At 43.3% G+C, this 15,596-nt stretch overlaps 1 protein-coding gene across 1 annotated transcript in view; it reads left to right on the top strand.

Annotated features, from left to right (window-relative positions):
- The window catches only part of LOC116241321 (protein FAM13A-like), a 112,221-nt gene extending 108,117 nt beyond the window's left edge, over positions 1-4,104 (top strand). Inside the window, exons 14-17 of the mRNA XM_090144856.1 lie at positions 145-289; positions 1,832-1,958; positions 2,441-2,488; positions 3,014-4,104. The gene's annotated coding sequence lies outside the window, so the exon portion shown is untranslated. The remainder of the gene's footprint in view (positions 1-144; positions 290-1,831; positions 1,959-2,440; positions 2,489-3,013) is intronic.
- The last annotated feature ends 11,492 nt before the right edge of the window (positions 4,105-15,596 follow it).

The raw sequence follows: 15,596 nt of genomic DNA, 5'->3' as shown, positions 1-15,596 counted from the left end.
ACTGGAGCGGTGGAAGTTTCTAGATAGTTTCTATATGAACAGGCAGAATGATTTCACTGCGGGAGGGATGAAATAAGCTGCTTGGAGAGGTTGCAGAGTCTCCTTGTCTGGGAATGTTCAAGTTGCGTCTGGATGATCTTACAGGGTGAGTGCCACAGCAGAGCATTCAGCAGCGAGGATCAGCCTGGAGTTGCGAGCCCTCTGACCGGTCTGCCCTGCCTCAAGCGTTTTGCAGAGTTGTTGCTGCAGGTTCAGAGCGGGCATTCTCTTGGTGGGACTCTGGAGTGAGGTGAGCAGTGTCCTTGTGTCCCTGAACAGTGTGAGGTGCCCCTGGGTGACAGAGCTCCTTTTGTGTGAGAAGGTGATGGCACCTCCATTCTCCAGGGGTAGGCTTGATGGAGGGTGCCAAGTGCTGCCTGCAGGAGTTGGTGCTTTGTTCCCTCAGGTGCTGTTGCTGCTGGTGTCCCCACCCTGGATTGGTGTGTGCTGCAGGGCTCTGAGGCTGTTTTGGTTTCCTTTGAGGGGGTGGTTGAACTTGGCTGTGTGTGCTGGTGTTAACTGGTTTGTTGGAGGGGGAAAGGAGGGCCAACACTGGCTACAAGTGCCAGTGTTGGCCCTCCTTTCCCCCTTGGCATGGGGCTGCTGGGTGGGGTGTGCACTATCTCAGAGAGATTATTTTTTTAGGGTGGGAGGGTTGGGTGCAGGTCAGTAACGGAAATTTTTTGGTTGCTGGCTGGGGGGGGGCAGCCCTGGGAGGGACCGAGTCCCTCCGGGCTCCCCCCTCGGTGGGGGGGCGAGGGGGGGAGCCGGGAGGAACTGAGTCCCTCCGGGCTCCCCCCTCGGTGGGGGGGCGAGGGGGGGAGCCGGGAGGGACTCAGTCCCTCCGGGCTCCCCCTTTGGTGGGGGGGCGAGGGGGGGAGCCGGGAGGGACTGAGTCCCTCTGGGCTCCCCCCTCGGTGGGGGGGCGAGGGGGGGAGCCGGGAGGGACTGAGTCCCTCTGGGCTCCCCCCTCGGTGGGGGGGTGAGGGGGAGCCCCTCCCTGGGGAGGGGGTCTCTTCTGTGGGGCCTGGAGTGGCTCCTGTGTGGTGGCGGCTGCTTTGTGGTGTTCTTCCTGGAACTGAAGGCAGGAGGTGGAGTGTGGAGGAGCTGGGTCCTGCTGAAGGAGAAAACTCAGTTTATTTGAAATCTCAGGTAAAGCCTTTTTGAAGCGACTCTTGCTCTGTGACTTAAACTTCTTGCTTGGTGTGTTAATTACTCTGCCCAGGGAGTGGGGGGGATTTACCTTTTAAAAGGGTTTGGATAAGTGGCTGGAGGTAAAATGCACCTGTGGTGTATGTGTCTTGTCTGCTATGGATTTATGGTATGGTTTACAGTATCAACAAGCTAAATAGGCTAAGATGGCTAGGAAGGAGGAAAGTTGCTGCTCTCTGACTCTGCCATCTCATTTTGGGGGGGGAAGTGTAATGGGAAAACAAAAATGGAAATGGTTGTGAAAGCTTCTTTTGTGAGAGGTATCTGATAACATCTATATAAATGTATAAAGCTATCTCTGTGTGGGTGAGGTTTAACTCAGTATTTTAGAGCATGCCTCCTGTAAAGTGTGCTGCATCAAGTTGCCAGACAGATAACTTAATATCTAAATTTAAATAGTGAAAAGCTAGGTTTCCCTTACTTAGATGTTGGTTGCTTTATCTTCTTGCTCACACAAGACTGTGGAGGAGATCTTTTAGATATAGTCCTGTTCTTATTTCAGCAGGTGTCCTCAAAAAATTGGTAATGAGGCTTGCTTCTGTGGGGTGGGAAGCAGGTGATGATGTGTGCCTTTTTGCAGAAGAATTAATGGCTTATGATGGCCTTTAAGGAAGGCTGCGTCTGCTGCGGGTGCAAATGCTCTGTGTTCCGTGTGGGAACTGGCGTGCCTATGAATATCTGCGCTAAAATGGAACGGCTAAGCTTAGGTAACTAAAGTTTTTGTGGCCAAGTGGATGTCTGTCTGTCTCTGACTTTAAACAACAATAAATCCTCACTTACCGCAAAAAAAGCCGAGGCTGTGCTATCTATTTCTGTGCTCGGGCCTCGTTCCCTTGCTGCTGATGTTATTTACCTTGGAGACAAAAAGGGAGAAAAATCCCTTAAGCAATCAACTATTTAACGCTGCATGTTCTGAAAAAAAAAAAGTGAGACTGAAATCATTAACAAATAATTTACAAGTTATCTACTGCAAAAGTACAGTGTGTCAGGCTTGCTCTAATCAGTTACTTAATTTACCAAGTTTGTTGCCATTGTTAGTTCTGGCAATCTCTGCAACAGAGATGAGCATTTCTTGAGATCACAGGTAGGGGTGCCGTCCCAAGAGCAGAGCGGCGATGACTGTCCTGCCAAAAAAAACTTCTGCTTTCCATTTGAAAGGCAAGTTCACTGAGAACACTCTTCTTGCTAGGTAACCTGAGCTAGTGCTTCACTGAGAAACCCTTTGTATTGAGTCTTGGTAAGTTAGTTTCTGTAAACATTCATCCCATGCTGAGGCTGAATTCTACTGCTAGCTATACTAATACATCCTGATCTACATTGAGCTTTGCAATAAAAGCGGTGGAACTGCTGTTGGGCTTTTGCGTTAGACATCTGTGTGTGGTATGCTGCAATGTATTGCAGCCTAGTTTATGTAAGAGTCTGCAATTACTAATGGCTTTATTTTTGATCTATTAATGACCTGGTTCTGCTGCTGTTCAAGTGCAACATGTAGGTAATTGAAGATAGAAAAATGGAGTTCACTGAGTTAGACTCGATACTAATGTGATGCTACTTTCCTAATGAGTTCGGTGGAGGTTCCGATGAGTTATTAGGTTATTTTAATCGTGAGTTCAAGATGTTGGCGGGTGAGCTCCTTGTGAAGAATGGAATGGAGGCTTATTTTCCATAGGGATGACTAAATGTATATTTCTGAGATGAGAGGAAAAGTTTATGAAGAAACAAGTACGGATTCACTGAGGTGCCTGTTTCTTTTTGTTTATAGAATTGGAAAGCCTACTGGATCAGAAGGGACTTGCAGCTCCTAGCTCTGGGTGAAACTGCCTGGACTCCGACTGCTGTGGCTGAGACTGGCACCCTAACGCTTTGAGAACTGTCAGTGCTGGCTGTAACTCCTACCTCAGGGAAGCCTGTTCTGATATTTCACCCCCCTTTCTGGAGAGAATTATTTCTTTGGTTTATGCTGGAGGGCCCTGAACTGCTCACCATCAGGCTGTACTGCTGCTGTGGAGCTGAGTGGGATGATCCCTTCCCCGGCTGGTAGCGGTGGGCCTGATGTGCCCCGGGAGGTAGTCAGCCCTCTGATAGGGCTAGGACACAATTTATCTCGTTGTCAACTGTGGCACCCAGGTTCCTTTACCCGGGGCAGTTCTCTGGCCTCGTCCCCCTGGCTGTAGCTGGCCTCCCTCAGGTGCGGGCTGCTGTCAAGCTTCGCGTGGCTGGCAATTGTGGGTAGAGATGAGGCTGCAGAGCCCTTCTACCCCAGTGCACGGCTCCTCCTAATGTATCATAATCAGCAAACTTACTTAATACATACTTGACTCTCATGTCCTGATCGCTTACAGCAATACCAAAGAAAACTATGCCCCCTAGAATCTGACTGGCGCCTGTCTCAGCCTCTCACGATCTCATTTATTCTAACAAATGCTTGGAGCCTCTTCTGTACGGGGCAAGTTGGGGCTTAGCTCCTCGTTTGTCTAAAGAGGTACAACTGGGAGGGGCTGTTTGCTGGCACGGGATTTAGTTTCTAGATCCCCTTACCTGACAAGAGTTTTCCTTACCTTCTCAAAGAGATAACGCGTGCTTGGAACTAGATCGCAGGCAAAGATGTCTCGCTTTCGTAATGCAGATGCTTCCTCGTGTGCTGGGATGATGCGGTGGGGTGATGAACTGGTAGGAACGGTTCAACAGAAGAGACGGCAGTTACTGAATCAGAATATTAGACAGTTGAAGTTAATGGAAACATCCTTCTACGGGGAATAACATCTGTAATACCAGATCTGTATACATGAAATCTGTAATAAACTCATAGCTACAAATAAATGTTTTCTCCCACCCAAAGGTGGATAATTTTAACTGCTACAACCCTAGTCACATTACTATTCAGGATATCTGCACAGTATCCTACCACTACTATCCAGAATGGCTGAGCGAGAAGCTTAAAACCCCTTTCAGTGGTTTAAAGCACGTTTCCTGGGTGCCCGCGTGCGGAAGGACTTCCGCTGTACATACCGGTCTTCCTAATGTCTTCCATTACAAACAGTTATAAACTCTTTACCCTCGCTTTAGCCGGGGGTAAACTGTATGAGTGTGTTCCTCCGTCAGTAAAGAAAAAAAGGATTTTCTTTCTCATATTTACTTTTATGACCATCAGAAACAAAAGCAGTAAACCTTAATTCATGTGAGCTTCGCAACAAAAAGCAGCATCTGACCACGAGCAATTTCAAAAAATGACCTTTGCGCTGTCCTTGCTTCTATAGAACACCAATCCCTCCTCGTGCAGGAGGAAGATCTTTTTCTACTTTCTGTGCTTGCCTGTGGTAGTTGCATCTGTCCAAATCTCACTTCTGCATCAACTCAGGATAGCGAGAAGATAAATCCCACCCAAACCTACACAATGAATGTCAAATTAAGGGGATTTTTTTTACTTGAAAAAACAAAAACAAAACTCTGCAAGAACAATAGGAAGTCTTTTAAACTCCTTTACCTGATTTAGCCTCTCAGTAGTTCGTAGGTTCTTAAGTATTCAATGCAACAAAAAAATCAGCCGTAGAAGGAAGAAAAGTAAGGAAAAAGCAAGATTTCAGATTTCACCTTCCTAAGTGCACTGAGCCAGGCACAAGGAGAAATTGTCGAAAAAGAAAAGTGCATGCATCCGAAGTCCCTGGCTCACAAAACAACTCTGCAAAGGAGGGATCTCCTGAAAGAATCCTTCCTCTGTGGCAGTCAGCCCTTAAATGGGGTCTAAGAGGAGTAGAGCCTGGCTCCACCCCTTCCCACAATTGAATTGCCTTCACCTGTCTCACAGGCCTGACCTGGTCTCTCCCAGGTGCTCAATCAGCAATTTGGGCCCTGACTTGGCAGTTCCCTTACAGTCATGCAAATCTCACTGCTTACATTATAAGCTACTCAGACTGCCGAGACACGCCGGCCTTGAGAGGTCAGATGGGAGGAAGTGGAATCCCTTATCCTTCTCAATATGTTTCCTCAGAGAAGAGATCCCACGAACTTCACTAGCCTAACAGAAGCATGAGAATGAGACAAACTAGCCCTGAGGAGGAATACTGAGCTCACCCGTCGGTACAGATGGGGAAGATGGCTGTGGAGACGGATGGGCTGACAGGCTTCTTTCTTGTTCCATTTTTACTGGTAGTCTGACACAGTAAGATCATCAAACATAGGAGCGCGTGCCTGAAGTCACGCTCTGAGTTACTGAACCCTCTTCTCAACTATTTACGCTAAAGTAGAAGGCGAAATCTGAGGTCTCCCTTAGAACAGCTGCGGGAAGAATTTGCTCAGTTCTAAGGCAGGACAGTCATCTACCTCAAAAGAAATTTAGTTGCCATATCCTCAGGAACTGACTGCTTTCCAACGCTTCTGATTTCTGGATGGGAGTTTGCAATGGCAGTGCTCCAACTCAGACTATTTTATTAATTTTTCTAAGAAAAAAAAAATACCTAGGAAGATACCCTTCTATGCTGCCCAACTCATTAACACCTCAGTACATTCTGTGCTCGGAGCAGTGTCATTTTAATTTATCCCACGCAGCGTTCAAACCAGTAAAAGGCCAACCTGCAAAAAGAGACAAGAATTTCAGAACAAAATATTACATACATATTCTCAAATGCTGAATTAAAAAACAGCATAAAAGGGACTCCTAAAGGATGCCTTTCTGAGAGCGCAAGACTTCTCCAGCAGGAGAAGCTGGACACTGAAGGCAGGAAACCAGCACAAAACAGAACAATGATTGGCTGGGGAAAAAAGGGGAAAAAGAAGAGAGTGAAAGCAGGAGAAACAGGAACACATTACCCAGGAAGAAAGCAAAAACGCATTCCGCAAGTCAGCCAACACAGATGAAACTGAACCTGGTAGTAAGTTTTAAAAAATAACAAGAAGGGATATCCACAGGTACATTGTTCAGTTGTCAAGTAACTCCCCGGTGATTAGAAAAACGTCATGTACCCATTTTTAAGAATCTTGGAGAAGAAAAGGCCTCACTGTGGGCTTTTAACACTTGAAGGAAGATTATAAACAGGAGGGAGACCAGCTTTACACGTGGTCTGTGTAATGCTAAAACGTGATTGAAAATAAAGCAACAACAGCAGAGTGGCAAAGTCCCAGGCAGCAACAAATGAGGACAAACTCAAACACAGCACCTACACCAGATGCAGAAACAAAAAAAAGAAGACGCCTACCTTCAGAAAGCTTCCGGTAAACCAGGACCTCCAACAAGGAGTCCTCGCCTCCGCTGCCAACCCTTAAATGAGGCCTGGGAAGGGGTGGATCCTGGTTCCGCCCCTTCCTGTCACTCGTTGCTTGCACCTGAGCTCCCCTGGGATAGCCCTGCCTACCTGCCAGGTGCTCGATCACCAGCTCCAGCTGTGACTGAGCATTTCTGCTACAGCCTGATAGTGACGGGACGAAGTGGAATGGCTTTAAACTAACAAAGGGGAGATTCGGGTTAGATATTAGGAGGCAGGAATTTTTAACTTGGGGTGGTGACGTACCAGCCCGGGATGCTCGGGTATGTCATGATGGCCCAATTTTTTTTCTTTTTAACATTCGCAATGTATGATTGCATAGAGATACAACATCGTAAGCCGTTCCTAAGTTGAGCGCGGAGTGCCGACGTGGTTTTTGATCCGATTTTCTCTTGATAAAGTCTTATTCAGCTTCGGAAGGGTGTTCATCGTTCAAGCGATGTCAGTGTCTCTGGCGATTTTCAAGTCCCCAGCAAGTCTACGTGTTCAAGTTAATCGGCGATCACATTACTGAATTCACATACAATTTATTAACTTTTTCCAACAAACCTTCTAACAAAAGTAATATAGTACAGACTACAAACTTGCCTTGAAATGCAACTCCGCGGTTGGAAAAAGGACTACGTAAGCGCTCAAACGAAACAAGAAAAGTGCGCAAAACCAACTCGCCAAAAAAATCACCTTCTCTATTGTCAAGATAGGCCTACCCAGGGTACTTAATATCATATAGGTCGTGTCGCTGATGCACAAAAGAAAGTTTTCGGCTATCGCATAAGTGATATTCTCTGGCTTCGTTGTGAAGTAATTTCTAGGTTACTTGCAAGTGAATAAGTATTCCCAGCTACTGAATGCTTACTGTCTTCTTGATGTATTCCTTTATGCAAATTGATTCTCTCGGCAATGGGAAATAAAAGTTTCTCATTTCTAGGCTGTCATTTTTGTGCGGCTTCAGTCAAACTCAAAATATCATTCTAAACTAAGTTGGAAGAGTTACCTATTTAACTGTTACCTATTTCTTACTCAGACAGAAGTGGAGACAGAAGATGACATATGTGGTTCCGTTTTGTCCGGCGGTACCTAAAAGAGAACTGGCTTCAATCGTGACTGGAGCAAAGCTCAAAGCTACATTGGATCGCTCTATTTCTTTCTAGAGAAGTGGCTGAGTGTCTGCGCTGATGCTGCGGTGAGTTGGCTGCGGCTAACAGGTGCGCTCCTGCCCAGCCATTCTCTCAGTGTCCCTCTTCATTGGGAACTGAAACTAGAAATCTCTGGGCAACTAAAGAACAAAGAGATTGCTTACTGGTTCTGTTGTGAGAAAAACAGACTTGGCTCGGGAAAACTAATTGACTGTCTATTAAAACAAATAACTGCTGATGTGAGTACTAGGAAATAGTAATAAAAGCAACTGTAGCTTTGGGAAAACACTTTTCTTCACCCCCTTTCCTGGGCTTAACTTCTCACTAAAGACCTCGCTAGTATTGCTACAAGTTGCACTCAGACCCTTGTGAGATGGAATAGACAGCAAAGGATTGCGTTGTGGTTGCTCTCTGCTGTTCCTTCCCTCTTGCTCCTTTCCTCTGCTCCAGCGTAGGCCTCCTGTAGGCTGCCATCTCTTGGGGTGTACCTGCTCCCGTACGGGCTCATCTGTGGGCAGCGGTCCCTTTGGTGAAGAAACTTCTCTTGGGTGAGTTATGTGCGTGTGGGTTGCCTGCTCCGCTGCATAACACGTCCTTCTCTGACCTTCTCAATCCTCTGCTCCTTCCCACTGGCTTTGTATCCCTGTGCGGTCCTTTCTTAAATTCCTTAATTTCTTTCCACCGACAGCTCTGCTAATGAAACCATCTAGGTCCTGGGATAGGTCCAGTGCAGAGTGGGCTGAAACCAATTGTAATAATCGCAGGCCTTCCCTAATATCTCACAGAGATTACTCCTGCTACTCTCCATTCTTCCAAAAACCCAATACAGACACCGATATCTATTACTGAGGGGGGAGAAAGGGGAAGAAAACAACCTTCGCAGGATTTTATAATAATAATAATAATAACAACAACAACAATAATAACAATAATGCATCTGATGCAATACTAGAAAGAGTGCAGTTTAATATGAGTTGAGAAAATTGGGTAGATTGTAGGATTAGATCTCAAAAATCTTTTGAAATGATCGCTAGCTGTGAGAATACGTTCCCTGGGTCACAGACTCTAGATCAGTGCTATTCCTAGTTCGTGAATGAACTGGTTACCCAAATGTCCCTTTGGGTAACTGAGAGATAAAGGGTAGTTGTTTTGTCATTTTGGTCATGCTATACTTCTGTTATGCAACGTGATTTAAATGTGAAGTGGAAAAAACTGATTCAAATTGCCTTAAAGACAGAAACATTTTAAAACAGAAAAACAGTTATGTCATGTATGACCATCTAAGAGACTATCACAAAAATGACAAAAAAAAATCCCCAAAACCAACCAACCAAAGAACCCCAATACCCTACCCCTAATTTGGAGTAAAAGACAAACTCTGTTTCTTTTTATTTTGAGTTATATTAAAGACAATTTTCCTGCACTTCTTTTGAGTGTTCATTAAGACCCTGCCCTTCCGTCCAAAATACTTGTTTTGTAACCAGATCCTCAGCCCAAACGTAGCAGCTGAGATAATGCTCAGACTGTGGGTTTATATTTGTGAAAGTAGCAGAGCACTGAAACAGAGCACTGCTTTAGAGAAAAGAAAGAAAGATTCTACAGTAGCCTTAGGAGAAATTTTTGGAGCACAAGGAAATCAGGAGGGGAATAACAAAGAGTTTTCCTATCTGGAGGCCTTCTTGCTCTTTCTTTCTCAGAGTTCCAAATTATATCCTTCGTACAAAAGAAGGACTGGGGAGTCAGGTGATATACCCTTGCAAGAATGAGTTATTTAGAAAACAATTGGATTCCACTTAATGAGAGTGTGCTAGGAAGTCACTGGACTAGGAGGTCACAGGACGTAGCTGCTACAAATGGTTCCGCACAGCTGCTTTAAGAGTGAAGATTGGGGTGATCTTTCGGCATAGATTCCCCATACTCTATATTCCTTCCTCACTGACTGATATAAGAAGTTTTGATAAACTCTCCTGTTCTCATTACTGTTAACGCCCCATGCTTGTTTGTTAAGAGCGAAACAACAAAAACAAACCTCAACACAAATCAGACACGGAAATCGTAAGAAAACCTGCAGCTCAATCCCAAATTTCCGCAGAGGATTTGACTTAACAAAACAGAGCGAGAAGAGTTTCCAGAGCAAAAAGAGCTTTATTGATGAGATGTGTCACTCTTCTGGGACCTGAGACTCCATTTGTACATACTTCGGATCACCCGTTTCTTGACAATTAACACTGAGAAGTTTTGATAGGAAATATTACTGCGAGTCCTGTCTCTTCTTTTTCAAAATGGCATTTCTTAATAGCTTACTACGTGAAGCAAGTTCTTAACAGTAATTAAGAGGCCGCGGAGAAGAATTTCGTGACAGTTGGGGCTGTCGAGCAGTACTGCCACTCTCCGATTCACTCGTGTCACGTCTCTATAGTTACTCACTCTCTGAAGGTCTCATATTCATACTGCCCTTGAATAACTATTAAATAATAGTGCCCAGGAAACATGGAAGAAATCCGAGTGCTTCGACGCTGTAGGATGTACGTCCCCAGGCAGCTCTCCAATGGGAAGCATATTCTAATTCCCAGGCTTTTGCAGCAATTGGAACCTAAGTAGCTTCCGAACAGGCAGATGCCCTAACATTAAGATGAGCGAAAGGGCAGTGGGGGCAGCTGACCTGCGTAGAAACACGGAAGGTGAATATCTTGCATGCTTTCTCAGTCTTCACTGGGCCAGTAGTTATCCGATACAGTTTTTGAGTTGTGAGAGCTGTTTCTCTTGTTAGAAATACCTCAGAGAAGGCTGGTATCTGTTTGACTTTTATTCAAAAGGAAATAAGAAGGAAGAAAGCACCTTTATTTCAAAATTTTCAAAGTGAAAAAACACTGAAGAATCAGAAGCCCGGTTTTAAAACATCCTTACATCACTACGTGCAGTCAGTTTGTGATCATATACGGGAACAAACAAGAAAACAAACCTTCAGTATATTAATTATCTGGTATGTGAGCGGAAGCCAGAAACTCGTCGTGCAAATTTTCTCAAAACCACATAAAGGAGACCCTCGAGAATTGTCAGCGAGCTCCGGTTTTTGGCCGACATCACAGGTACAAAACTAGTTCACACGCTGTATATGAAACATCTGATTGCCAGTTACCAAAGCCCTTCTTGTGTTGCCAGGATACTTAGACTATTACCCAGAGCACGCGCAGGAACGCGGGACAGTACATCCCTTATTATCTATTAACGATTCCGTCATTTCAAAATTATTTTTAATTATGATTATTCATTTATATCTAAATTGAATTATAATGGTTCCATAATCATTAATGATCCCATAAATACCAATGATACCAGTCATCATTTGCAGTCATCTGCTAGAGAAATTTAACTTCACAACACATTGAAAAAATAGAGAGTGTAACAAATGCAGTCTCAATGGGAGCTTTCAAGCTGTACCTTGCGAAGCTCTTGCTAGAGATGAGTACGATCTTCTGAGCGCACCTTGCCAAGTCTTTTTTTATTATACTAATTTTACTTGCTGCGGTGCCATACAAGAAGAAATCCTCTTCAGGGAACATGTATTGTAACATTTTGAACGGGCCGAGGCATTTTCCAGCTACTGTTTTAGCAAACCACACGATTTCAGAGCACATTTTTCAGTTAAAAATGGCACTTTCAGCACGATGAAAATGATGAAAAGTCACCTGAAATGACGGAAAGGAGCATCACATAACAAAAAAGGTGGAAATAAATGCTTATTTTTGAATTCTTACACCACCTGGCAAAATCTTAAGTTTTGTAAGAAAGCAGAAAGTTCAGTAATAGCGCCTTCAAACAGTTTAGCATTTATTACTTGACGGTGAGAAAGGGGAAAAATAATTCTGTGAAAGCATCTGAACCTGAGGATTCAGAAGAAAAAAACAGTAAGTGATGTTCTGTGTTACACAGAGAACCATTTAGAATTTGGCATGAGTCTGCAAAGAGTCCCTTATGTTCCTCATCTGTTTTCAAATCACATCATTCAATCAAATCCCACAGACAAACACAAGTAAATACCGAGATTTAAATTCACACGTGTACATCAGCACTCCAAAGCAAACTGTATCAGGCAGTGCATCGCATCTAGCAGAGAGGCACTGAGACCCGGATAATCTGAATGAGTTAAAATTCAGTTTCAGTCAGAAATTATCTTTCAGTTTACCACTGTACAAAGTTATTTATCCATAAATTGTAACATCAGAAATAATCAAAGCCCAACCAGAAAGCGCGACACTAGGAAATTATACAGATTACTAGTTTATACTGCACTGTAGTCTGTTGGGCATTTCATTTGGCAGATTCATCTGTCTAGGGCTTCTCGGCTTTTCCTTTTTCTCCCTTTATGAAATTTCCTATTTGTTTCCTCGGTTCGCTTCTCTGTGGCCCATCCGCATTTTCCCCTCTTCGACAATTTAATTCCCACCCTCACGAGAGAAGTACCATTAGGCTTCTTGTTAGGAGCAGTCTGTTTTAACTTCGCGCCTCGTTACAGATTCGTGGAATGCCTTCTGAAATTCCTCCGGAAGACACTCACTCGAACAGATTGAAAGCAGAGGGAAACAAGCTCACTTTCAAAGAAGAGAAGGCATCAGCACACAGACTTTCTGATTTACATCCATAAAAATAAAATTAAAAGAGGTACTGGGTGCAGTTTGTTTCTCTGCCTTCAGGAAACATCGCCTTGTCAGGGGTGTAGTGGATGAAAAGGCTTTAACCAGCCTTTCTTTTTAATGAAAGATCATTTTACAACCAAAAAAGGAAAAGCCCACATTTAGAAGTGAATTAGCAGTTCTACTAAGTGTTTTAAACTTTCCTCTATCCTCTATTCCTCTATCCACTCATCTTCAGCATCTCTGTAGAAGAGCAGTACGTGGTTTCGTCACTGCCTGGGCGATGTTGAGATGAAGCAAGCGCTTCCACTCGTGGAAAACTCAGGATCCCTTAAAGATGTCACCAGAATGTTACTGTAGGCCAAACGTGGCCCCGGTGCTTAGTTTTCTTATCTGGAATCCAAGTGAAACAGACTCAAGTGCCTGTCTGAGGTAGGCTGATTTTGGGTGGCTGTTTTTCTTCATTTAGATGAGAGTATATGCACAGGATGAAGGAAAGGTTAGCAGTAAGAGTCATTTGAAAGTCGACAATAAAGAAGAGAACAGAAAGGAATTGTTTTAGTGGAACACGTTGGAAATATTTCCAACAATCTGCAGTCTTTTCGCTGTCTATCTGACTACAATCCGTGGTCTGTTTGGTGTCTAAACCCTGCATTATAAGACTAAGATCCTGCTGGCTTTGGGTACATCTCTGAATCCACGTATAACCTACAGTCGCAGCGTTTTTACGAGAGAGAAAACTGCTGAACTTTATTTCCCACTACTTAGACCGGTGAAATTCAGGAACTGCTTCATGGCAGAAAATGTTACCACGATATCTTTAAAGTTGCACAATTCATAAAGTGGTCACAACTCCCACATATGTACTACAAATAACAAGGTAAATTACTGCCCCGACAAAAAAATAAATGAATAAGCATCGGATCCTGGAAACAGACGGCCCATTCCAACTTCAGTCATTTTGCGCTCACGGTTCAGATAAACAGATCTTGTCAACTGCTGATATTAACCGAAGTTAGTGATATATTGTCTTGGAATATCTTTTCCTCTCAAAAAATTTGTTTTGTCAAAGACAAACTGAAGGCTCAGTTTGGAATATTCAAATCTGAGTACGCTGATGGTCCAGTAGTAAGACTTTCCAGCTATATATTTACCTCTAAGCTGATTTTCAGTTGAGAAGGTGGATAACGAATCGTATCTCATTTTTAGAAGGAAGTCTGTACGGAAACCTTGCCCTCTGATTTTCTTTTGCTTCACTCTGAAAATCCCTATGTTATTATTGTTCTAGCAGTGACACGGATACTTAATCGCTGTCAAAATTACGAGGAAACCTGTAGTCCGAATGACTGACTTGTTAAAAGATGCAAACAAATTTATTCTCTTCTACAAAAAAGAGAAGGAGGCGGTAGCGCGAACGTGTGCCCTGGGCTGACACTTCTGGAGTTCTCCTAAGTTTCAACTGGCACAGAAATACGGAAGTAAAGAACTCAAGAAAGAGACAGCTAGTAATATGCATTCATCGCTCCGCAACGATCAAACTACCTGTATACTATTAACGCTGTCTCAGCTAACACTATAATCGCTAATGTTTGCTAACATCGTAATTGAAATTTATAGAAAGAATATTCAACGCAAAATAGCGCAACTGATATTTATGTCTCAAAGCCAGTTTTCTTTTCTCTTTTGAAATGAAGGCATACTCACCTTCAGAAGGCCTGTAAGGTCCAGAGATAAGCAGGGATCTCCAGATTAGAAACCCTCACCTCCACTGCCAACCCTTAAATGAGGTCTGGTGCTTTGCATACACCTGAGCTCCCTTGGGTCAGCCCTGCCTTTCCAGCAGGCGCTCCATCACCGGTTCGGGCTGTGACTTAGCATTTCCACTACAGCTAGATTATCTCATCCAGTAAGTAGTAAGATGTGCGTGACTTGAACGCGCTGACTTCCAGAATTGAAACGCTAGCAGACTTTGAAGAATTTATCTATCTATATATCTCAAATATATGTAGTCTGCTCTGAAAGTAATGCTTCCTATTTATTGCCACGGGAACTACAGTGGATATAAAGAGCACAATAACACTACATGATAGAGCGCATTCTCAACTTCAAAACACTATTTTAACATAGTCACCACGATTAACTGTGCGTTTTCACCAGCAATGAGCAAGAGCCTGCATACCACACTGGTCAAAATTTGCACCGGCACATTCCAGAGCAGCCCTCGTGTGTATGTGTAGGCACACATGAACTCACAGTATCAAACTCTACAGCGAGCAGAAATGATCAAGACTGTACAAACATTTTTTAAGTTCTCCACTACTATCAGCCTCAGACAAGTCTTTTTCATTTACTGGCCTCTCCTTCATAAGAATATTTGATGCAGACAGCTATACAACTAAAACAAGTAACACGGGAAATAAATTGCTGACCACCTCAGTAAAAAAAAAAAAAAAAAAAAAAAAAGCCAACAGAGCACAGGCGAGCTTATGCAAACAGCAGGTGTGGAAAAAGATAACTCGTAGACAGTCTAAAAGATTGAAAACAGTACCAAAAAATAAAAAAGATTTAGCGAGGCTAAAGCTCCCCATTTTACATCTGCTATGCTCAAAATTTCGAGTTGCAGGCAGTCTCAAAAAGCCTACAGATGGACCAGTTTAACGAGCATCTAAAGACAGAAATGTATTGTGTAAGATTTTACTAAGCAACATCTATAACATGAGAGGTGAAGGTGAGCTGAGATTTTTTTTTTCCTCCTATAAGTATTATAAATTTCTTAAACTCCTTATCTCCACAGCTTAGCCAATCTGCTTGTGAATCGTCTTTTCTTGTGTGAGAAGACTACTCTCTTCTCTGGATGAGGATTGAAGAGTCAGCTGTTCGTATGGATGAGGGCAATCTGAGACATCATTTTGAACTATTGCTACTGCACAAAAGAAAAGGCCAGATAAAATTGACATGCGATGATGCTTGTAGAAGAGTCACTCGGCACCTCGGGTTTTCTTTCTGAACATAAAATCTGTCATCTCATCTTCACTGAGTAACTCAAATGCAGAAAAGTGATTTTTGAGGAAATTTTGTTTAACGTTGGTCAGGTGTGACCGAAGGTGCATGAAACAACTGACAGAAGGTAAAGCATCAGACATTTAAATTTCACAGACAAAGGAAAGTGATACAAAGATACCAATTAAAATGTTATCTAACTAAGATTAAAGACAATAAGCAGTCACCCGGACAATTCGTGAAAAGGGTAGAATAAAGACTTAATAATAGTCAAAAGGGTTTTTTAAAGTACTTTTTAAAGCTGTCTCTGTTTTTAA

This window comes from Phasianus colchicus, chromosome 8 (assembly GCF_987193195.1).
Source record: "Phasianus colchicus chromosome 8, bPhaCol1.hap1.1, whole genome shotgun sequence".
Classification (NCBI taxonomy): Eukaryota; Metazoa; Chordata; class Aves; order Galliformes; family Phasianidae; genus Phasianus; species Phasianus colchicus.
The sequence above is the reverse complement of the archived record's forward strand: the minus strand, read 5'-3'. Positions and strand labels throughout refer to the sequence as shown.